This window comes from Narcine bancroftii, chromosome 9 (genome assembly GCF_036971445.1).
Source record: "Narcine bancroftii isolate sNarBan1 chromosome 9, sNarBan1.hap1, whole genome shotgun sequence".
NCBI lineage: Eukaryota > Metazoa > Chordata > Chondrichthyes > Torpediniformes > Narcinidae > Narcine > Narcine bancroftii.
Genome location: NC_091477.1, coordinates 10,742,597 through 10,768,673, shown reverse-complemented (window position 1 = coordinate 10,768,673; position 26,077 = coordinate 10,742,597). Strand labels below are relative to the sequence as shown.

At 40.6% G+C, this 26,077-nt stretch overlaps 1 long non-coding RNA gene across 1 annotated transcript in view; it reads right to left on the bottom strand.

Moving 5' to 3' along the window:
* Positions 1 to 26,077, bottom strand: part of LOC138743186 (uncharacterized) — a 95,842-nt gene that overhangs the window by 3,085 nt on the left and 66,680 nt on the right. Inside the window, exon 2 of the long non-coding RNA XR_011344701.1 lies at positions 1,020 to 1,070. This is a non-coding gene — a long non-coding RNA (uncharacterized lncRNA). The remainder of the gene's footprint in view (positions 1 to 1,019; positions 1,071 to 26,077) is intronic.

Below are 26,077 nucleotides of genomic sequence, written 5' to 3'. Positions count from 1 at the left end.
CAAACTCAGCCATCTGTTGAGAATGTATTTTCACCAGAGTATTAAACCTAGTACCAAATTCAGTCATAATCTTGGATAATCCCTGCATTGTATAAGATAATTTAGATTCAAGATTCACAAAAATCTTTTCAATTGGAAGAGATTTTGGCTCAACAAATTCCTGCTTCTTCTGCATAACCAAAGGATCTTCTGTTCCTTCCTTCATTCTGGTTGCCTTCCTTGTAGTATGATTGCGTGTGGAAACCCCAGCCACAGCCTCTCCAGCAATGACTGGAGGACGCTGGCCGGGGTTTTCCCCAGTCCATAATGTATTAAGTTCTCCCAGTACATCAAGGTTTTTCTATCTCAAGAGATGAAGTTTGCAGCGCCACCTCTACAGTTGACAAATGCCTTTGAGTAACTCTTTGTTCTAAAGGCTGTTTGGCGCCCTCTTTAGGGGGCTCTACCGATGTAACATAGAGCTCTACATCCGAACACTGTACCTCTCTCCTGGGATCCATTTCACGCTGAGTCCCGGTGTCTTTCCTGTAGGTAGGCTCCAAAACTTGAACTTTTGGAAAATTTAGTTTTTTGATGATCTGTTGTCGTTTTTGTTTTGCTCTTTTCCACCAATTGTACCATCATAAGTTAAATCAACAGCAATGAAATTATCTAAACTTTTAAAGAATTTTAACGGGCATTTCTTGACAAAACAATAAGATAGAGTCAGGAGAGGACTGGAAGGCACTTACGCCATCTTGCCACGCCCCCCAATCCCACTCATCTTGACCTTGCCACGCCCCCCCCTCTTTTTGAGGGTGCTTGATAAAGTGGCGACTCTGTCTTCCATATGATAGATGAAGTTAAAGAATTTCATATGTTACATTCTAAATGTGGTATTATCTGACAGTAATGGAACCTTTAACCTTTAGATATGAGGATTGAGTAAACGATCAAAAAAACTTGTAGAACTCAATTGTATAACCATCCAAACCTAGTATTTTACCAGAGTGAAAAGATATAGCTTAAAAAATTCCCACCTCTGAAAGTGGAGCATCCAATGAATGTTGATCATCTGAGGAAATTAATTGCTGTAAAAAAAAATTATTCATAAAATTAGATAAAAATTTGGATTGATACAAGTTCTGAAAAAAATCCTGAAATACCCTATTAATCTCTGTAAGATCTAGGATAACATTGCCATTATTTTTACTGATTTTAATAATTTGTCACCTCGCTGAAACAGCTTTCAACTAGCCAGCTCAGCGTTTACCTGACTTACCTCCATGCACATAAAATTCACTTTTGGATTTCATAAGATGAACTTCAATATGGTAGGTTAAAAGAAAGTTGCGTTGTATTTGCAGTTTTATTCTTTCCTTAAATAAATCTATAGTAGAAGTTGTTGAATGTTCTATTCGTTAATCTGATTGGATAGTTGAGAGTGTTTCTCCTTGATACATTTCTTTAAGCTTGCTGTATAGGAGATCATTTGTCCATAAAAAAAAGCTTCAAATGTGTCCTAAATAGTTAAGCTAGACATCTATTGAATTAAACTGAAAAAAAATTATAAGATTTGATTTTTTTTTAACAAACTCTGTCATCTTTGGGTCTTATAATAATGTAGAATTAAATTGTCATTGTTGGCAGCCAGAAGTGATGTCAGATTAGCTCCACAGAGAGTTTCAAAGGTGCATGATCAGAAATAGCAATTGCGTCATATTCACAGTATTTAATAGAAGGAACTAGACATGTATCAATCAAAAAATAGTCAATCCTAGAATATTTCTGATAAACATGGAAAAAAATGAAAATTCTTTATCCTTGGGATGTAAAAACTCTCCAAATATCAACAAATCCAATGAAAAGGAGTTAATATTCATAGCAGATTTGTTTGGAGGCTTCTCTCCCTATAATTAGAATGAAATCATTTAAATTTGGCAAAGAATCAAAAAAGCTTTTAAAAATTGTGGATCATCCACATTTGGTCCATAGGATAATTCCACCTGTTGACATTAAATCAAATTATAAAGTTTAACACCTATATTTAATGTAATATTAACAGTTTAAACTGGAGAATTTGGCGCAGGGACAAACCACAACTGAAGAGGAGTAGCTGTTGGGTGGATCGAAAACAATAGGGCCTTTCAAGCTGCCATGTAAAATGGGGTTAACCAGGCAATTTGCCTGGTTTGTGCTCCAGTTATGCAGCAGTTAGAAAGGGTTCGACCCGCTCAACCAAGTCGGAATCCAACTGGGTCCCTGACCTACCTCATAGGTAGTCGGGGAACCTAGTTAAACTTCCCTAGGTCTCGTCCACAGGCAATTTGAACAGGAAAATGGCCGACCCGCTTATTGCGATGACATCAGCACTTGCGTGTGCTGCCAGCTTCTGAACATCCGGCAGTACTTCCAGTGAGTGCGTGAAGCGTCATTGCGGAGCCAGGATCCCCCTTAAATTGCTGGGTTGGCAATTTAATGGGTAGATTCCCCCTGCGATTTGAAAGGGCACCTTTGCCGCTGTAATTGCACCCGGGTCCGGGGGGGCTACCCAGGTGCTGCAGTTTAAAAGGGGCTAATGATAAGGTATTCCTCAAGGCTGCTCAGTGTACAGCGAAAGAAAATCAATTCATTCAAAAGTCCCTCCCACCACACCCTGAAAAACAATAGCTGCCCAGAGATCAGGCAACATGCTAAATCTACAGCAACCCAAAACCCCTGTCTCCACTGGTTGAGCTCTTGGGATAGAAAAAGTAATGTTAGCAACTATATCAGGAAGTCATAGTAAATTCAGCAAAGAAATTTAAGAATTATAAACAGATAGCAACGTCAAGAAAAGTTACCAAATAACCTTCCAAAAAGTGAGTACAGTAAAAGACGCTTGCTTACTGAGCAGGGATAAGGAGACACTTTATGAGAGTCAGCCCAACTAGAGCAGCATCAGCTAGCTCTTCATCCTGGGTGACAGTATTTTATTCAAACGGCTACTATAAGCAAAACATGACCAAGGCCCTCCGCTGGTTGAATATTTGCTCCCATCTTCACCAAAGGTTGATGTGTTACTTCAGAGAACATTTACTTTGACAATTTTAAACTCGTGTATTTATTTTAATTGTTTAATTTTTTTTGTTGCCAGTTGCTTGAATTCACGATACCTAGAGTTTTACTGTAGTTTGACAAGTGAACTTTTTAAAAAAGGAATTATATAAAAAAAACCTGATGTCACCTTTAGGATAAAGACTTTTTAATGAAGTTTGGAAACGGGAAAAGCTCAATGCCTATTTCTCTCCATGGATGTGGCGTGACTGTGGCCGAGTCCCTCCAGCTTCTCATTGTTCAAGAAGCTGCGCTGTTAATAGAGCTTTACAGCTCCACGGTTAAATTTTAAATTTAAGGCTATTTTGGCCCACAATTACACCCAATTAACCTACAACCCCCAATAATTTTTGAACGGTGGGAGGAAACCGGAGCCCCTGGGGAAAACCCAAGCAGACATGGGGAAAACGTACAAAACTCCTTACAGACAGAGCAGGATTCAAACCCCACTCCTGATGGTTGGTGCTCTAAAGGCTAACTGCTACACCAACTGTGTCACTTGCACAAGCATGAATTATATTTTTTTATTTCAACATTTTAGTTACTCCAAAATGAAAACAGCACAAAGAAGTCTTAATATCTTGATCAGTTTGACCCTTAAAAAAAATCATAATTCTTGAAGAATTCCATGTTGCTATTTTAACAGTGCCCACCAGATGGTGCCACAATTCTACTGTTGGATTTGGATGCCGTTTACCCTGTCAGTCTTTAAATGAAAAATCCTGGCAAGGGTGCAAAATGCAATGTGGTCCAGTGACATTTTAGTCATTAAGAGCGGTGTAAAATTTTCTCCTGTCGTCTAACTATAGAAGCATAATCCGAAGGGAAATTCTACGTCGATTTTAGGAAAGGGAAGGCAAATCAAAAAAGTTTGCACCAAAATTTGAAAACGTTTTAAGAAATAATGTAGAGTTATTACTTTGTTGTTATGTAGCTCATTTAAAGCATCCATTCTCAACAGGGATCATACAGCCCTCCCCCCCCCCCCCCCCCCCCCACCACCACCAACGGGGCCACAGCACATTTAAGGAGTCGGGGCACGGACTGAAATCACGATTTTTTTTGTGTATACTGTATAGACGATAGGAGAGAAGTATGTAAAACAACTGAACTTGAGTGTTTCACAGGGAAGGGGGGGGGGGGGGCATAAACCTTGAGTAGAGTCCTAAAGGGGCCATAGCCTAAAAAATGGTTGAGAATGGGTGGTTTAAAGTACTGCTGTTATTATTCTCTTGGAATACTTTGCACCCATTGATCTTTTCAAGCCTAAATTTCCACTTGCTTTGAAAAATTACATTGTATCCCAAACAAAAGCCATGGTGCACTTTGAATAAATCAATGCACATCATTTCTGGGGTTAACATCGCCAATTAAACTATCTTGTCTAATTCTAAAGACCAAAAATAATTCCCTTTTTTAATCCATGTTTTCTCTGCTGCATGGATTAATTAGTATTTTTTTAAAATGTGATTTATTTCTGGATTGACTTTTATGAAATGTTAACTTTGTATAAATTCTGGGCTACAGAAACAGTTGGCGAACATCCTATGCAAGTTTAGATGATCTCAACTTGTCCATGTTCTGCTTGAAATAACTTTAGCTTGCTCCATTTAAGTTTATTATAATTTGATTGAACAGATGCAACCTGACAAAATTCTGTACCCCTGGACCATTGTGCATGCCCATGGAAGCACAGTGCACCCTACAAACAAACGACATCGTGATTCAAAATAAATATACATTAAAATGATTTACAGATTTATAGAGTTGTACAGCAGTCTTGCTGGCTGCAGGAAGAAGCTGTTTCCCAGTCCTGCTTTTTTTGCTCCTGTTCCCCTTCCTGGAAGGTGGAGCCTCCCACATGCTGCTGGCTGGATGGCAAGATTCCTGGATGATTCCATGTAGATGTATTTGTTAGAGAATTTACCTCTCCTGTTTTCTTTTTCATTCCTTCGTGGAATATTTCAGTGACATTTCAAGTCGCAGGTAGTATGCATTCAAACTTTTTATTTATTCTTGTGAATGAGTGTTGTTAGGAGGTTAATGATATTTCAAGCTAAAGGATCATCATGTTTGATACTTTAGATTGATTTATTTTCAAAAGGGAACTTGTGTAGCACCGTGAAACTGTTTCAAACTTTAAAATGTACATTGAACACTTCCCTCCATCCTCACTACATTCTACAGAGAATGTATTGAGAGCATCCTGTGCAACTGCTTCACTGCCCGGTTTGAAAGCTGTACCTCCTTGGACCGCAAGAAGATAATGAAGTCAGCAGAAAAGACCATTGGGGAACATCTTCCTAGAATGAAGGACATTTATTACACTCGATGCCGACGGAAAGCAATAAACACGGTGAAAGACTCCACATATCGCGCATGTTTTCCCTTCTGCCATCTGGTATGACTATTGCAGCACTTGGGCCCTTGCGACACAGCTTTTTCCTCCAAGCCATCAGGGCTCCTGAACTCCCAGTACAGACATGCTTAGTGCACCATGGACTTTCAGTGAATATGTCTCAATACCTTAATATTCACTGGAAAACCACCAGATATTTGAACCATGGATATCGCTGCACCTGAACCACAGAAATACGGGACACAGGATTTTAGATGTTGTTGCACCAGATCTTGCACTCTATTTCTGCTCTTTCCACCACCAAATCCAGTGACATTCCATAATTTTTTTGGTGAAAATTTGATTTAACAATTTTACAAATTATTACAAGAAAAATAAAATACAAGATACAAATACAGATATATAAAAAAAGGAAGAAAAATATAAAGAATAATGGTATTAATGGTAATATCCCCCCACCCCCCTCCCTCCCTCTACTAACTACATCATTTTAACTTCCTCCCCTACCCCTCAGAGCCTTAAAAAAATTATACATTTAAAATTAGTTAATCAACATGCCAACTCTTTACATAACTCTTACTTAAGATCAATACTCATACCATCCAAATATAAACTCCACATTTTAATTAAAAAAGAATAACTATTTTGCAAATTATGTTATTTTTTCCAAATATAAACACTATGGCAATTCATTATGCCATCTTTGTATATTCAATTTCACATCATTTTTCCAAGTTATTGATATACATTTGCTTGCAACCACTAACCCTAACCACAAAAATGCCCAAACCGAAAGTAATACCATTCATATAACCCAATAAACACAGAATTGGATCCCTTTGCAAATCGATTGTAAATCAATCTCTGAAAAATTTAATAACTTTTTCCCCAAAAAATTTAACTTTCTTATATGTCCATACACAATGCACAAAAATACCTGTCTTTTCTCCACATCTAAAACACAAGTCTGTTGGACTAAATCCATATTTCTTCAACTTCTCAAGAGTCAAATATAATTGATGAATAAAATTATAATTCTTTCTTCTTTTTTCTTTCTTTCTTTGGCTTGGCTTCGCGGATGAAGATTTATGGAGGGGTAATATCCATGTCAGCTACAGGCTCGTTTGTGGCTGACAAGTCTGATGCGGGAAGGCAGACACGGTTGCAGCGGTTGCAGGGAAAAATTGGTGGGTTGGGGTTGGGTGTTATGATTATAAAATTATAATTAACCATACTATATCTCACATTAATTAATTTTGTAACACGATCAATACACATATTGACCATTCATTCCATAATTTGTTGAGCCATTGTATTGGAGACACCATATCTGGCCCCTCCATTTCATCCTGCAAAGATTGTACACCTGAAATAAAACACTAAAGTTTGCAGACGCAGCGAGTGAAGGAGAAACTCAGCGGGTTAAACAGTGTATTTTATATATCAACAATAAAGATACAGAACCAACATTTGGGGTTGGAGCCCTTCAACAAGGTGTTCCAGTGAAAAGTTTTATTTTGGGTGCTGCCCAGGGACATTAACTCGTACTTAAATAACAGGTGGTATATAATAGTGAAACAAAAGTGAATGGTGCAGTGTTACGACAAAGTCCAGAGTATGAAGAAAAGTACAGTGAAACAGAACAAGGTCGCATCTTTTACCCATGAGGTGTAGTTGAATATGTTTTAATTAAATAATTTTTAAACCAATTTCAGCCTTTAACTCACGGAAGTATAAAAATAGTGAAGGACTTCAGTTCCCCATCACCACCTGCCACCTGATCTACTCCTGGGACCAGCATGGAATCGAGGCCTCAGGCTGATTGGCAGCTCCACGGCAGCAAAATCTACGTGCGTCTGTGAGTTGTGAGTGCCAGCTGATTTGAGCTCATGTGTCCAAAATATTAATGTTGTTGTACAGTGGTCAGATGCCAGTTTTGACTGATATAAATTGACTATTCCATATACTGGTATTTATCTCTTTTAAAAGAGAGGAATAATTAAAAAGTAGTTGAACTGCCTCAATGGTTGGTGCAGCAGTTAATGTAATGCTGTTTCACCGCCAACAATTGGGACCAAGGTTCAAATTGTGCACTGTCTGCATGGAGTTTATATGTTCTCCCGATACCTGCGTGGGTTTTCCCTGGGTGCTCTGGTTTCCTCCCACCATCCAAAAATGTATTGGGGGGAGGTGGAGTTTGTAGGTCAATTGAGTGTAATTGGGCAGCTCGGGCTCATTGTCCGACATGGCCTGTTACAGAGCTTGCATGTCTAAATTAAAGTTCAATTATTACAAAAATTAAATAAAATCTATCATAAAGAATTAACGTTAAGTGTGATTTGGTTTTTTTATGCTATTTTTCCCCTATTTGTGAACAATTTTTCACTGTGGACATTTTTCCATTAGGAATTCTATTAGTTATTTTTTTTTGTGTGTCCTTCAGGTAAACATTTGTGTGTGTCTGACTTCAAACCTGGATCTGCAATGACTAAAACTACTAACTCATTTTAAATCTGTATATCACCATAGGTTCCAAATAGGTCTTTATTTATGTTAATAGATAGATCACATGTTCCAAAACAATATGCCTTTAGGTTAGAGTGATATGATTTTGACGCTAGTGATGGATTTTAAATTAGGATGGAACTGCAAGAACCCATGTTTGATTTATTTTTAATGACCGATCTGAAGTCTTCTCCATATATTTAAATGCTATTTCAATAAATGTTCATGTATTCTCAGTGTGAAAGTACCTAATATATTTTAACAGTGATATACGCATTTAATTTAGTTTATTTCACATTTTAAAAACATGTGAATTTGTATTTAATTTGGAATTAATTTCTCTGGAGGTCTACATTTTATTATATTCTTTAACTACAGGTAGGCCCCGACTTTCGATGATCTGACTTGTGCTCTTTAGAGTTATAAATGATCAGAATCTGCTTTGAATAAAGGTAAGTCGGGGTCTACCTGTATCGTGCTTTGACAGACCCAAAGCTGATTTGGAACGCACGTGGAGATTGCTGGCGCTGTGGAGGGAGAAACTCACCAGCTCCCACAACATCTATCAAAAGTAAAAAGCAGTTGACACTATGGGTCTGAGCAATTTGCAGAAGACAATGGGATGTGGAATCGCTCTTCTGCTATGTCTGTCCATGGCCTCGTGAACTGTCATGTTGAGGCCGCCCACAAATTGGAGGAACAAACTTTGTATTCCATCTCAGTACTTTCTAACTAGACTACCTCAATGTCAACTTCTCCAATTTCAGTCAACCCCCTCCCCTGGTCTCTCCCTCTCCCATAATCCCTCTTTCTCCCTTCCTCCAGCTTTTCTCCCCTTCCCCTATCAGAGAGGCGTTGTTAGCCCTCCTCTCCCTTCTCAGCTTTAGTCCTCCCATCTGCATCCACTTATTACCTGAAGTGAAACATGAAAGTCTGCAGACACCATTTCAGCTATGTTAGCATGGGTGTGGGACTCAGAAATGAAATGGTCGGCCACGGAGGGATCCCTGTCACTGATGCGGACAGATTGAAGGCGCTCGGAAAAGCGATCTCCCAATTTGTGTCCAGTCTCTCTGATGTAGAGAAGGCCACCACAGGAACACTAGATCCAGCAGACGGCTCCTGCGGATACACAAGTGAAGAATTACTTTACGTGGAAGGACTGTCTGGAGCCTCGAATGGTGGTGAGGGGGAGGGCAAGTGGGGCACGTTGTGTGGTCACAGTGGAAGATACTAAGGTCTATCTTATTTCCTCTTGCATGTATATCTCTCTCCCCCCCCCACCCCATCCACCTCTATTCAGGCTTCTGCCTGACTTTTATCACCCCTGAAGAAGGTCTCAGGCCTTTTACATTCTATTGGTTCTGTGCAATCTGCTGAATTTTGTGTCCTGTATTAGAGTCAAGCGTCTGTAGACTTTTTTGTTTACCTCAATGTACAAATTAACATGTCCAAAATGCTTCAAAAGGAGTATTATCACTTAAACAAAAGGAGTGTTACCAGTTAAGCAAAAGGGTGGCATGGTTGGTGAAGCAGTTAGTGCAACGACTTTAGACTGGGTGTTCGAATCCCGTGCTGTCCGTAAGGAGTTTGTACATTCTCCCAAAGTGTCTGCGTGAGTTTTCCCTGCGGGCTCTGGTTTTGAAACGTACCAGGGGTTACAGATTAACTGGGCAGCATGGGTTCATGGACAGAAATGGCCTGTTGCTGTGCTGTATGTCTAAATTTTTTTTTAATTGACTCTGGGCTCCAGGAAAAAAAAGAGTTAATTTGCAGGATAGAGTCTATACAATATTAATTTAACTGGGAAATAAATTTGAATTGTAGAATCAGAGAAATGTTCATCACCGAAGTGATCTCATTTGGTCCACCTTACCCACGTCCATGATGCCTGTCTACATCAATCCTACATGCCAACATTAGGCCTGCATTCCTCTTCTCCTTTCTTATCCAAATTCCTGTCCATATGCATTGTAAATGTAATCGGATCCATTTTCGCTCTCCTGGCAGGTTATTCCAGTTCACTGCCCTCTGAGAAAAAAGCTTGCCCAACAGATCTCCTTTAAATTTTTTTCCTTCTCATTTTAAACACGTGCCCTCTAGTTTCAGGCTCTCCTCTGTGGTGGGGGAGGGGAGGGAGAGGGGGGAGAGAAACTCATTTTATATCCAACCATGCCCCTCACGTTTTTTATATTAACCGTTATAATGTCACACCTCAGTCCCTAGTGTTCCTGTGAGAATAACCCCAGCCTATTCAATATCTCCTTGCAACTGCAGCCTCCATTCAATATCCTGGCTAATCTGTACTCCCACTGCCACATCCTTCCTGACTAGAACTGCACTCAATACTCCAAGTAAAGATTAACTATTATTTTGGTTCAATGCAAGCTTTTGATAACTAAAAGCTTTGTGTTGAAAATCAGGGTTAGTAGTCCATTTGTAATGTACAATAGCGATGGAGTAACTCAGCAGGTCACCCAGCATCTATAAGAGACAAAGATATCTAACCAACGCTTCGTCAAAGGTATGAGCAAAGAGAAGGCAGGTGACTGAATTAAAAGGTGAGGGAAAGAGGGAAGAAGAGGAAGGGGAAGAGCACAGGCAAGAGGTCATCAGAGGACATGGGTGGAGGGCAGCAGAGAAACAAAAATCTGAGATGATGGAGGTTACCTGGATTGGAAACTAAATCTTCCGAGGCAAGGTTAGCAGAGCTTGGACTTTTTTCTGGAGCGAAGGATGAGAGAGGTGAATTAATAGAGGTCTACAAGACTCTGAGAGGCCGAGATAAGGCGGACAATCAGCACCTTTATTCCCCCGGGTGGGAGTCGCAAACACCAGAGCACATCTGCGCAGTGAATGGAGGAAAATTTAGGGAAGGCATCAGGGGTAAGTTTTTTTTTAAAAGAGTTGTGAGTAACTGGAATGCCTTGATGGTGGAAGATGAAACATTAGGGGCATTTAAGAGATTCTCAGACAGGCACATGAAGGAAAGAAAAATGAGGGATTATGAGGTGGGAAGGGTTCAGTTTTTCTTTTGGTCATAATGTAATTAATAGCAATTAGGTAATTTATTTGCCCATGTAACGCTGACGCAAAACAATGGATTTTTGTGACATGTTCGTGACAATAAATTCTGTTTCTGGGGAGTGAATTTTAAAAGCACTGATTTGTAGCTCCCCAGCAACGTTACCGTCAGCTTGTTCAGCCAATCCACAGATGCAGTTCCACTTTTCAGAGGTTACGTGGGGTTATTGATGTCGAGCAACAGGCTAGAATTGGCCAGCAGGTCCTGAGTTGACCACTGATCTCCTTGGGTCCAAATAAGGGATTCTGCTTTACTTCTTGCAGACTTTAATATTTAATAAATTGGAATGTTAGAAGATGTCCAGCTGAATGCTACATCCCACGACAGCACTAAAGAGAAGAGAATTTATGCTAGGAAGGCTCTTGGGGCAGGAAGGCTTGATCGTGTTGAGGGAGCACACGTCCATTTCAGGCTGGATTGCACAATTTCCATTTCTGCTTAAATCGGTTTTTCAGTGACGCAAGCTGTGTAGTCTTGCTGACCTATTAGTGTTTCAGTCATTGCTCATCTTTCTGTGTCGATGAGCATCCCCCTTTCTGGAAGCTCGTCTGTGCAGTCAACTTGTAACACAACCGCACGTCACCTGGTGTTATAACAACTCTCACTTTACAGTGTGGGCCTTCATGAATTTGCAAACACTGACAACAATTTAATCATCAACTGAAATCACTTTAGAGGGAATGAAAGATTTGTGACAGTATAGTATTGTGGAGGACTGCATCATCATAACAGATTTATGTAATGCAATTACATTAGGCAGTCATTAACTTTTAATATTCAGAAGTTCTCTGTTAAATGCTAATAACCCTCGACTTATTTTTTATATAAACTTGTGCTCACAATGAAAAATGACGTTAACCCATTTCTGCTCTCGTGTCTTGTGTCTTGTGGATTCCCTGATTTGGCACAGGGATTGTGAAATGTTGGCTGCCAGCTGTGTTCCACCCAGACCCCATTCCGAAGAGGACTGCTGAAGTCTCAGACAGCAGCAGACACATCTGGCCCACTTTGAGAAGACAGCCAAGCTTGTCAAAGGCTCCGAAGGGCCAAAGAGAATGAAAACAAAAACAGGCATTTGTTTTCATTCAATATAATTTGGACAGAGAGCATACTAACAGGCCCTTCTGGGCCACCCAATTAACCTACAACCCCCTTCCCCCCCCCATGCAGTTTGAAGTGTGGGAGGAAACCATTAGCATCTGGAGGAAACTCAGACACAGGGAGAACGTGCAAACTTGTTATAACAGTGCCATGCTGCCCTATGCGAATGAGTAGAATGCTAGGATACGATAAGACAAGAATTTATATTTGGAAATGAGGAAAGTTTAAAAAAATGTCTGTCTTCATGACATAATAATCGTAATAATCGTAAATTGAGCACGAAAGGATGGAGGACATTCAAACTGTCAGTACTGCTTGAGATGCATTGTGTTCAGCAATGGGGCCAAAGATGGGAGGTCTCCTGGCCCCGATGGTCTGCATTCTGGGGTCCCAGACTGGTTGCAGTGAAGGTGGATGCATCTGTTGTGGCGTTTGAGTTTCTGCAGTCCAAATAGTTTGCATACAGAACCCTCAAGATGCCTGACATCTCTCATTAGGGAATGTTGCAATTTATATTTGAATCATAAGACATAGGAGCAAAAAAGGCTATTCAGCCCATCGAGTCTGCCCCACCATTTAATCTGATCCAATTTCCACATTCAGCTCCACGGCCCAGGCTTTCCCACATAACCTTAGATGCCCAGGCTAATCAAGAACTTTTCAATCTCTTTCTTAAATATACCCAATAACCTGACCTCCACAACTGTCTGTGGCAACAAATGCCACAGATTTAACACTCTGTTCTGAGCGGACGCCCTTCAATCCTGAAGTTGTGCCTTCTTGTCCAAGACTCTCTCACATGGGAAACAACCTTTCCACATCTATTCCGTCCACGCCTTTCAACTTCTGAAATGTTTTAATGAGATCCCTCCCTCATTCTCCTAAATTCCAATAAACACAGGCCAAGAGCTGTCAAATACTCCTCATATGATAACCATTTAATTCCCAAAATCATCCTAGTGAACCTCCTTTAAACCCTCTCCAACATAAGCAAAATTATAGGGAATTGCTTGGAAAATCACAATATCATTAACCAAAATATGTGATGCTGAACTCGACATTGATCATGACCAGGTTGTAACACACCCATCTACATTGACAATCAGTAAATATTTTGGGTTTCCAAAGGGGCTTTATGAAGGTTCCTGCACAAAGAAAGAGCTCTTGGCCTTGGAATTTACAAAGTAATGTGGAAAGAAGATCAGCTGAAAGTTTGGGGTAAATTAGTCAATTTCAGGTGGCAAGGTGGATGCCAGTGGCTGACCTTTGAATTCTGCATTCCACTTCCAAAATGATCTCTCCGTATTTGGCTATCACCTCTGTCTCAGGAAGTGTAACACACATGTACGGTCAGCATTACAATTTCCTGACACATTAGAGCTTTTAAAACTCAACCTTGAATTCAACCATTTTGGATAATTGGCCATTGCACCTCACATTTCCAGCAATTTTTGTTTTTCTCTCGTCTTTTGGTATTTTCAACTAGTTATCCCCAGCGTGCACTCCTCCAGCCGTTCCTTTCCAACTCCATGTGTCATTCAATCTCTTTGACTCTCCATCCAAGGGCAGAATTGTCATTGATACTAGCCCATGGGCACTCAAAATGGAGGAGCATTTGGGATGGCCTTAAGGACCTCAAGGCCATGAATCTAACCACTGAGAGACCCCATGCAAATGTGGAAGTGGTGTGGCACCCCACAGTTTTCCCACCTGCCAGTCCTGTAACAACCTCTTGCCCCAATGGCCGAAGAGTCTGCCATTCTCATCTTGGACTTATTAGCCAGCTCAGAGCTACAAAGCTGGGGTCAAAGCAAGGTATCCTCAATCCCAAAGGACTTTGAAGATGAGGAAGGATGACAAAACCACACTTTGATTTCTGTGAAACGGAGGTTCTGCAGTATCTGCATTGGAAATAGTTCAGAGTAGTTAACAAGGTTGATTTGAGAAATGAAGGGGTTGGATGTTTTGCCTTGTACTCACTGAAGTTGAATTTAAACAGGGTCACTGGCATTGCAACAGTATTGTGCTAACCATACTGCACACGATGACTGGTGAATCTTTTTGAAATCAGAGGGAGCTTGACAGCTTGGATGATAGGAGGATGTGCCCATTGTGGAAGAACCTAGAACAAGGAAGTATGGCTCCAAGACTCACACCAGCAGGTTCAGGAACAGCTGTTCCCCTCCACCATCAGACTCCTCAACAACAAATTCAATCAGAGACTCATTTAAGGACTCTTACTTGTTCACTTTATTGATTTTATTTCCCTCTGTATTGCACAGTCAGTTTGTTTACATTTCTTTATTTGTTTGCATATGTGCAATGAGTAGAGTTTTTTTTTCCATTACCAGTAAGTAGTCATTCTGCCTCGCCCGCAGGAAAAAAAATCTCAGGGTTGTATGTGATGTCATGTATGTACTCTGACAATATAACTTTGAAATCTGAATCTGGTTTAAAGTTGGGCGGAAAGAATCAAAGCCGAGCTAGAGTTTTCTTCTCCCAGTGTGGAGTTGAGGACCTTGAGGAGGAAGCAGGAAGGTGGAAATTAAATCAGGATCAGATCAACCACAATGTTATTTAATGGCTGGGCAATTCTTAGATTCCACAAGGCCTGATCTATCTCTGACATCATACAGTTTGGTGTTTTACTTTAGGAATATTTTACTAATCTTCAACAGTTGAAATTACTAAAAAAGATGCCCACAATTTGTAAACATTTCCAGTTATTGGATAAGTAATGAACAGGACAATACTGCCACCTTCAATTTAGCATCAATGTGCAAGGCAGAGGACTTGAGTTTGGAACCCAGCAAACTAAAATGACGGCGCTGGTGCAGACACCTGGGGAGAATGGAGAGCAGAGACACAGTGCTACTCCGCAGGGTCCTTCTGGCCGGTCATGTTGCCAACAGCTCCATACAGGGTTTAAATGACTTGTTAAAGAAGGTAGCAGTGTTTTATTTTTAAATCCTGCAACCATAGAGGTTTATGCCCAACATGCCAGAGCCTGCGCGGCACCGCGTACCGTGAGGGGTGCAGACTTCAGGGGAGCAGCAGACTGACGCATGGTGCTAAATACAGGGAGAGCACCTCCATTGAGAAGGGAGAGCATTGGAAGTGACCCTACAGGAAAGTGACCACCGCAGCAGGCCAGCAAGGGGCTCAGTGGCTGAATGGCCTGTACACTCTGTGGGCTGCTGTTGCCTTCTGATTGAAGGACTCGCAGGCTGCGGGACTGCTGGTGACTTGCAATCAAAGGATCCACACAGGTTGTGGGTCTGCTGGGAGACTGGCTCATGGGAATTGGGTATTGGAACTGGGATTCAAGGGGGTGCTGAGATCAAGAAAAGGCTCCCAAAAGGCCATGGAAGGCTTCTTGATCAATCAGGAGTTGGACCTGGAGCTTGATTTGAACTGGAGACTGTGCCAGCTGCAAAGGCTCCGGGAACACGGGAGGCAAATCCAGTGGCTCTGAAGGAACTCTCTTTTGCTTCTCTTTCCCTTATTTTTAGGGGCATTGGGCAATTTAAATATACTTGCATGGACAGCCCAGCAACAAAATGCTCCAGCCAGTGAGCCCGTGCCACCCAATTACACCCAATTGACCAACAACTCCTGTATGTTTTTAACAGTCAGAGGAAAACCCACACAGACATGGGGAGAACATACAAACTCCTTACAGATGGCGCTGAATTGGAACCCGGGTCACCGGCTCTGTAATCGCGTTGCACTAACCGTGCCACCCAAATGCCACTCTTTGTTTGCCTTTCAACAAACAAAAGTTGAAGTATATGATGTATATTACATTTTTATGTATATTATGTGACGATGAATCTTGATTTACATTATGCTAATCAGCTGGATACAAACCTCATCGTGGAAACATGGATATAGTTCAGAGTTCTTTCTTCCTGGATTAGTCACTTTGCGTGGAGTGCAGTAATAAGGCTTTCAACTGAACTGATTCTGCTTTTACTCAGGAATGAGTGTAGGCCTACCCGTTTGATGAGAAATAACGAACTGTGCAGGTCTCCTATAAATCACCCACGGTGTTCTTTAATTTCCTTAATGAAGAGGAATATCTGTCTCTGTAACTGTAGCTTTACTCCAGTTCTTATCAATAATTCAGCGTCTGAGTAAAACTAGATCTTTCCAGATCACATTGTGTAATGGAACAGGGCTTTAATCTCTTTGCCTGCATTTTTACTCTAACACACACACACACACACACACACACACACACACACACACACACACACACACACACACACACACACACACACACACACACACACACACACACACACACACACACACACACCAAAACCAATTTAGTTACACGGCCTCAGATTAGTGTTGCCATCATTAACAAACTGCTTTTTCATAGTATTCCCACTCTCTGATGCCGTGATACTGACTTGAAATTAAAGTGTAAATAAGGCAAGAGTAATTTTGTTCAAATATTTACACTTAATTGGCCAATTCTCTTGAAATCTTTTTGGTAACATTAATTTTTTTTTTAACCCTCCTTCAGCATTTGGCTGATGTAATTAATCTCTCCACACAATTCTTTTGAGGTTGAATCGATGTTCATTGTATTTTCTGTGTTTTTATCACAATGTTAAGCAGCAGGAGGAGGAGGTTTTGGGTGATTCTATTTCATGAAAGAACTATTCATTTGAATTTTAGAATGCAGTGCTGTGGTTAAATTCTGAATTAGCATCAGGGATCTGGACCATTGATGTAGAGACATGTATGAATCCTGCCTCAATAGTAGAATCTAAATGTTTTTAAATTAAAAATTTGAATTTATAAATGTATATTTTTAAATTTAGACATTTAGCACAGTAACAGGTCCTTTTGGCCCATAAGAGCGTCCTGCCCAAATTCCCCAATTAACCTACGGCCCCAGTACATTTTTGAAGGGGGGGGAGGAAACTGGAGTGTCCAGTGGAAACCCACGCAGACATGGGGAGAATACACAAACTCCTTACCCTTACCGACAACAACAGTTTCGAACCAGTGTTGCTGTGGCTATAACAATGTTGCGCTAAACACTATGCAAACCATGCCATCCAAATACAATTGGACAATATAAAAAAAAAATGAGTTATTTCATGTCTGGTCATTGATTCTGAACGGCCTCCTCAATTTGGAGATGAACAGAGCTGCCTGCATTTCCTGCAATTTTTATATTATCCATTGAACAAATAAAATTGGAAAAAAAAACATTCCAACTCCATGCTCTCTCCTATATCTTGTTAAGATTAGCAAACAAACCTTTTTTTCCTGATGTTCCCCGCATCTTGTGTATCAATTCAGGGGATAAACTAAATTTTAAATAGAACACTGTAGTGTTTACCTTGTTAAACACTCCTTTTTAAAATATTTATCCACTTCCCTTTCAGAATATATTAAAGTCTCTGCCATTGTTTCTAGCAGGCATTCCGTGTCGCTTTGACCACTGTGTAAAAATACACTATGTACTTCTCTAATATTTCTTTATTGAACCCTCAGACTCGTTTCACCAGGATTTAGCAATCTTTGAATTATAGTTCAAATCTACTGAGGTAGGCACCAGAAAATGTGTGCAAAAGCAAATTTAAAATCAAACCAAAACACTCAATTTGATTTATTTGTCATTGTATAAATGCAGAATGAATCCACTCCCTCTAGAGTTTTTAACTAATCCTTACTGTATTGAGAGAGAAGTTTGATAATAATCTAGGGTAAACTTCGATTTATGAAATAGCTTCTTCCCCTGAAACTGATGGACTCAAACTGTTTGACGATTAAATAACTTGGGGTGGAAAATTAAATGTAAATTAAAATGAACCAACATTATATTTATTGTGTAAAAAGAACATAAGCTTGATAAATTAATTTATTAATTGTTCTTTTTTTTCTGCCTTTTACAGTGATTGTTGAATTAATTATTGCAAACCTTTATATTAAAAAAAATTATTTGGGATGCTTCTAACAAAAGACGTTTGTTTGGTTTAGATGCATTGAAACTAGTTTTCATTGAATTTTAGTGTTGGGCCAGTTCTGGAAAGGATATTCAGGGTGCAGAGACCATACTTAAAAAGACTAAATTTATGAACCCTTAAAGCAGTCATTGAGGCCGCTGTAACCCTCCCCATTCCTGGAGGCCACTGAACTTTCAGGAGGTGGGGGGGGGGGGTGGGAAACAGACTGAAATAATATAACATTCTTTTTTTTTGTAGTAGGAAGGAGAGAAGTGCAGAAGAAACCAACTAAACTACTTCACAGGAAAGGGGGACCTTTGAGCAAAGTGGCTGTAGCCAAAAAAAGGTTGAACATGGCTGCCTTAAAGGAACGAAATAAGGAAAGCCTAACTGCCATATTGCTTTCTTCTCAGTGAAAGTTGAAATGATATTTAGAAAAGCATTTAAAATGGTTTGAACAAATTGGATCTAATATTTGCTCTGTGCAAACATTAAAAATTGCAAGACAAGAACAACAAAATAAGAAATTCATTAGGAACATTTTGACCAAGAACATGGAAAGCATAGATGGTGAAATGAGAATCCCTTTAAAGAAAGAAATGGAAATCATACAAGTTCTTCTAAACAAATGGAATTATGGATCATCTGAAATAGACCAATGAAAGATATAGGTACAAGCATTTATGTAAACAATAGAGATGGACATCTTGGCTCCTCAAGATTATTCCCTGTTTAATAAACTCATGGGATTATAACCCAAAATCTACATTTGTCCCCGTAATAACTTTTTATTCCCTCTGTTTATCAAGTATCTCTCTAAATATACTTGAAATCTGCTAAATATGCTTTTTCTGATTTTCCCAGTGCTCCTTTAGATCAAACTGAAGGACAATTCGAAGAAGTGGTTCCATTTTGGAAGAATTTTGCCATCTATTATCTCTCCATCTGAGTAAATGTTTCTCTAATTCTCGACAGCTATTCATTTCTTGAATCTCTTAGTGTTTAACTTATAGAATAAGATCTTAATGAGTTTATGCCTTATGTGTTTATACATTTTGGTTAAAAGAGTGCTTTTTGACATCTTTTTTCCCCAGTCATTTATCTTATAAAATGTTAAGCTTTTTGATTCTGATTCAACTATTTAAATTAATATTTCAATATCTGTGTATTCTCTAAGGGGTTTCCCTTGTTAATAATGATTAATTGCCTTTATTAATATTGTGAAAACAATTATTATCTCTAAATATGCTTGAAATATGATAAATATGCCAGGACATCACAGGCAAAACTGTCCCCACCATCAAGGACTTCAACAGGGAACATTGTCATCAGAGAGTAGCAGCAATTATCAGGGATCCACAACACCCAGCAGATGCTCTGTCCTTACTACTACCTTCAGGAAAGAGGTATCGGTGCCACAAGGCTCACATCACCAGGTTCAGGAACAGCTGCTACCCCTCCACCATCAGACTCCACAACAACGAACTCATTTAAGGACTCTTACTTGTGCACTTTCTTGATTTTTTTTCTCTGTATTGCACAGTCACTTTGTTTATATTTCTTTATTTTTTTACATGTGTATGTATCTTCATGAGTACAATTTTTTGTACTATCAATAAGTGATAATTCTGCCTTGTCCACAGGTAAAAGAATTTTAGGGTTGTATGTGATATCATGTATACACTCTGACAATAAATCTGAACTTAGACTTTGAGAAGTATTCAAAGATTCTCCTTCTGCCACCATGCAAAGAAGAGTTGGAAAGACTTGTGCCCTGAGAAGAATTTTTTTTAAAAATGTTCTTGATATCCAGCAATGTAGAATATCCTCTCCACATCCATATACATAGTTGAGACCTCATTATATTATATACAGGTTGTACCTCTCTAATCCTGCACTCCATGGTCTGGCAACTCCTGTTGTCTGGCATGTTTTGAAACTGCTGCCATTAGTTTGTGGATATACCACCAGGGCGGCGCTGTTAGCAGGAGTGTTTACACTGAGGCTGAGTGTTTTGATGATACAGTCCTGTTAATTTCTTATATTCAGCTGTATTTTAGCCCTTCAAGATGTCATCTAAGAGACCAAGAGGTGGAGAAGATGGTGGTAGTGCTAATAAGCGTTTGCTTAGGGATCTATTTCTGTTTTCTGCCATTTTCTGTGGTTCAGCAATGGCCAGGTCCCAACATTGCCGGATTAAAAGGAAATAACCTGTTCTTAATATAAGTCCTCTCAATCTTTTAAACTCTAGTGCATACAAATCTAACCTTTTTAATAATTCTTCCTAAGATAGCCCACCCATTCCAGGTATTAATGTTATAAATCTTCTCTATTGTATTAACATGCTTACTGAAGCAAGGAAACATTATTGCACTCAGTCGTCCAAATATGGCCTCACCAATGTCATATGTAACTGAAGTAAAATCTCCCTTTCTTTTGTATTCAGATCACTCTGAAACAAAAACACAAAAGGCTGGGAAAAACTCAGTAGGTCAGATAGCATTTGAAGCCATCAAAATGATTAATATTTCGGGTCAAAGAAGCTTCATCAGAGGTGACCAGGAGAGAAAGCCAACAGTTTCAGCATTCTACGCTTGTGTTTTCGTTTTCAACAAGAGAATTCTATTAGTTTTCCAAATGACTTTTACTCAATATTTATAGCCTTTCACAAATGATGACACCCAGATCCCTCTGCAATCTCATTTGTTTTAATTTTTCTTGCCAAAGGGCACATGTTCCTATTTTCTGACATTATATTCCTTGTGTCAGATCTTTGCCCACTTACTTAAACTATCTACATTCTTTGATAGCCTCCATAAGTTCTTAATGCAATTTGCTTTGTATTTCCAAATTAACAATGGAGAAGTTAGAAGATAAAATCCTTATTTTTGTATTGCCACCTTTCATAATGTCACGCTAAATCACTCTACAGCTAAGAAGGTATCGATCAACTGCAATCACTGGTGCAATGAGGGGAACACAACAGTAAAGTCCAACAGATGACATCTGATAATTGGACACCTTGTTTTTAATGATATGGATTTAGGGATCAATTTTGACAAAGGAGAGCTACCTTGTTTTGTCCATAACAATTTGTAAAGTGAACCTCTGAATATGAAACTGTTTTCTTCAGTACTATCTAGCTGACCTTTTCATGTTGGATTATATACTCTGTGTTGTAGTTCATATTAAACATCCAATTGTTTTCAAATCCTCCATGTTCTTGTCCATCATAATTGCTATAACTGCCTTCAAAGCCCTTGAGATCCCTCTGCTTTTGCCACCTTGATTCTCTAGCCTCCATTCTGCTCCCGTGGCTTTGCATCTGGGATTGCCCCAAGCCTTGTGTCTTCTCATTACCCCTTTGAGCAAGCTTTTGGTTATCTGTCCACCCAATGTGGCAGTCAGCTGCTTTATGAGACTGTTTAAGGAATGGAAGCAAGACTAGCCCAGTCTTCCCTTCATGCTTTGTGGTGCCATCGGTGTGATCACAGCTGACCTTTTACCCCTGGGCCACTTGCACTCGCCCTGCATCCATGGAAGAGACTTGAGAACTCGAAAAAAAAACTCTTCAATCAACATTCCAAATCTCTTATGAAGGATTTCAGGACCTAAAATTCCACAGCCGCTTCAGGTAGAGTTCCAAAGTGAATTTGGCTCTAAATGACCTCGTATCATTTTCTGAGTATGATATACCAATTAGGATCCAATAAAAGTCCATGGTTGAACTGACTGTATCTTCCACTGCACCTTCTCAGCTCCTCTCAGTCACCTTTCAGCTCCTACTTATCAAATGTCTGCCTTAAACTTATTCCAAGTCTGTGATGCTTGATTCTCTACACCCCAGCCAAAGGAAACACAATTTGACTTGCTTTATTCCAAGACCCAGCCTGTCCAATCTGTCATCATAACTGAAGCCAATGGGTCAAGGGCTGAAGGTCATCAACTGAAAATGATTATCAAAAGGACTGAGAGAAATGTTTCTAATTAAAAAGGGACTATTGTAGGGATGCGTGACCATGTCAAATATTGGTTATAAATGAAAAAGGATAGTTATTCTCCCTATAGCAGAAAGACAACTCTCCCTTCTCTGATTGTAATTCTCCAGTGAGCTTAGATTGTTTCAGTAAAATGAAGTCACTGGCAGATGGTAAATTTTACCTGCCACCGTTGCTATTGTAACCCTGTCATTGTACTGGCTCAAAGTTTATTAATTTTTTCTCTCTCCATGGTTGTAAAGATTAGCAAGGGATTACATTACATGGTGATATGATTTGCATGTTTCTAACAGCTAGGAGCTGACATGGTTGGAGTTAAAAGCCACCCAGGCCATCTCTGCTTGTCGCAGGAATGAAACACAATCTGCAGGTCGAGCAGCAGTGGTCGACCTTCTGACTCAGAATGACCATCCAGACATTGCTCCCACTGATACTGCTTGGCCAACTGAGTTCCCTCAGCATATTGGATTCCAGCTGCACCAGTCTCCCCTGTTCCCCTAAATTGCCAGCATTTCTTTTAGTGCCACACTCATCAATTTCCCTTCATCAAAATGGCCCAAGAATAAACTTGCTTGCATTTAATGCCAGCCACTTATTTGCTATCCTGTTTGCCCCTTCGTGGGCTCCCTTTTGGAGAACAGGATTACCCTCCCAAACCCCACCCTCCAGAACATGGTGCATTTGTCCCTTGTTTATGGGGTACTTGACTATTGGATGTGTGACTTCTCGAGTTCTGACCTCCTCCCAAAAAGCCCATCATTTTGCTCTAATAATATTGGACCAGGTGTAATATTATAGAACAGTACAGGCCCTTCAACCCTTGATGTTGTGCTGACCTATATATTCCTACAACAAAATACTAAACCATCCCTTCCACGCCACTCTCAACGTACCTGTCTAAGAGTCTCTTAAATGCCCCTAATGTTTCAGCCTCCACCACCATCCCTGGCAAAGAATTCAGGCAGCCACAACTCTCTGTGTAAAAATAAAAATAGTGCTGATTTTTTCCCCCTAAACATTCTTCTCTTCACTTTGTAGGGATGTCCCTGGTGTTTGCTAATCCTACCCTGGGGAAAAGGTGCTGGCTGTCCACCTTATCAATGCCTCTCAGAATCTAGCAGATCTCTATTAATTCTTTCTTTACTCCAGAAAAAAAGTCCCAGATCTGCTAACCTTGCCTCATAATACTTTTTTCCCCCCAATCCAGGCAACATCGTGGTGAATCTTCTCTGCACCTTCACAAAGAGCAGGGGTCCCAGAGCAGATCTCTTCAGAGCTCCATTAGTCACAGGCAGAATATTTTCTGTTCCCGACTACTCTCTGCTTTCGACATGCAAACCAATTTTTAATCCATACAGCCAAGATCCCATTACTCGTGAATTCTGAATGAGTGTCTCATGGGGGACCTTGTCAAATGCCTTACAAAAATCCATCAGACCACATCTAGCACCCTACCCTCATCAATTTCTTTTGTTACCTTTTTAAAAAAAAAACTCAATTAAGCTGGTGAGGCATGACCTTCCCTTCACAATACTGTCTATCCTTGAGTAGACTGTACTTCTCCAAATGCTCATAGATCCCATCCTTAAGAATCCTCTCTAATAGTTTGCACACCACTGACATAAGACTAGCTGTCTATAATTCCAAGATTCTCCCTGTTAATTTTTTTTTAAAACAAGGGGACCACATTTGCCATTCTTCAATCCTCGATGCCTCCCCTGTGGCCAAGGAGGACTCAAAGATCATAGCCAATGCCCCAGCTGTCTCTTCCCTCCCTTCCCACAGCAACCTGGGGTATGTGACATCCTTCCCCGGGGACTTATGCTTAGAGTCCTCATGTTCCCCAACTCCGCTCGAGGTATTCGTTGCCCGAAAGTACAAGTCCGGCGGTGTCTGAATTTCATCTCCTAGCAGAGAAGCGATGAATTATGCATGTGAACGTGAATGACCATCGCCGGAGAGCGACGTGACACTTCGGCTTGTTCTGATCCAGTGACAGCGGGCACCAGGTGGGCTCCGCTCTCCTTGCTATTGTTTCTCCCGACTCTCCGTCCTTCTCACAAGGTGTAACGTCGACACCAGGAGCCAGCTTCATCAATATTTCATGGCTCTCATTAAAATGAAATACATTTGGTTCTGAGCTCGCCGTGTCAGGTCTGTGGCCCGACACTTGTGCCCTTCACTGGGAGTTGGTTCTTTCAGGACACTCGTCTGAACCTGCTCTCAAATGAACCAAGTGCCAGTTTGCTGGAATTCACATGCAAACGCTGCATCTAGAACGCAGATAAGGGGACGTTTTAAAATTGATAATTTATTTCAGAGAGATTTAAAACCTAAAAAAATCCTGTCCCCCCCCCCACCCCCCTAACCTCTACCGAAATTTAACAAGAAATCGGAAATATTATTGCGTTAAAAATTGTTCATCCGCTGTGTCTGTCAACACTGAGTTTTTCTGAACTCTTTGGACTCCATCTCCCTGTTTTCAGGGACGACGAACAAGCGCATACACTCCGTGTCTCCGTTTTCTGAGACTGGTTTCGCACCAGCTGGGTGTTCGAGCTGAAGTTTACCCACCGACCCAGTCCGGAGCATGTATGATGAAGGTTTAAAATGGCCGGAGTCCAAAGGGTTAAATGTGATATTTACACTGATGAATGGGTGTCTCTCGTCTTATTTCAAGCGAGTTTTCAGAGATCTTTCTCCAACAGATTCGCCAGCCGTTCTCCGTAATTACAGGGAGACCATCTGAAAATGTTGAATAATGAAAAAGCAGCCAATGCAATTTATGCAACTATTAATTACCTTCCCACAGACAGGGCCTGGCTATAAATACTGTGCCACTTTGGATAAAAGTTTCATGCAGCTCTTTAGGGCCCTTGAAATATAAATGATTTCGTTAAATTTTTATAATAAATCATTGCATGCGTATATGCGACAAGTCGCTGATTCCACCCGCCCCCTTTCCCTCCCCCCCCCCCCCCCCCCCACCACGACTGTTGATGAGAAGGGAATTCTTTCCCCCCATGGCTTCGCTAATGCTCTTGTTCCATTTGTGTCACTTGTTGGCCTTGCTGAGACTGATGCGTTCTGCAGGCGTTATTCCCTACCGTGGGCACTTTGCTCGTCTGCCCTGTCGCCGCCTGGGGATACACAAATAAAAACGTGCCTTCATCCTCAGAATGCCAGAGAGCATACAGAAAAGACGAGATGACTTGTCCATGGTGCTGAACTGAGTTTTCAGCGCGTTGAAAGTCAACTGATGGTACAAGTACAATCCGATGAAACAGTGTTTTTCAGTCGTCGGTGCAAAAACATGCAAACACACAACCAGACATTACACACATACAGATAATGCATATGCAGGACAAGTATTATATCTATAAATAAAGAATGGCTCGTAAAAATGAGTCTCGAATGGGCAGTTCCATTGGCCGTTCAGCATTCTCACTATCCGTGGGAAGACGCTGTCCCTCACCCTACTCGTGCGAGCTTTGACACTCCCCGTATCTCTTCTCTGATGCGAGCAGTTGACAAGATGCTGTATTCAGGGTGAAAGGGGTCCTCAATAATTTTGCAGACAATGATCCAGGGAGATCATGTCGACGAGGAGGGAGGGGGGGCGGGTAGAAGTGAGACTCCATTGAGCCACCCTGCCACTGTGAATTGACCTCCGATCCATTTCTCTGCAGCAACCGTGATGCAGCCGGTCAGGACACTCTGGATAGAGCGCCTAGGTTTCTATAGGAAGGCACCCCAACCCAGCGTGAACTCACGCACAAACATTTCACGAAGTTACTCGGAGGAGTGGGGGGGGGGGGGGGATTCTAATTCCTTGTGCAGTTCTCATTGAGGACCACGGCCTTCCATCGCTTCTCAAAACAGAAGCAGGAATAATTTGGGGAAAACAAAATAAGAGGGTGTTGATTAAACAAAAAGAAATCAGTAGACGAGGCCCTGTACAATTCTGACAATGGGTGGGGGGGGG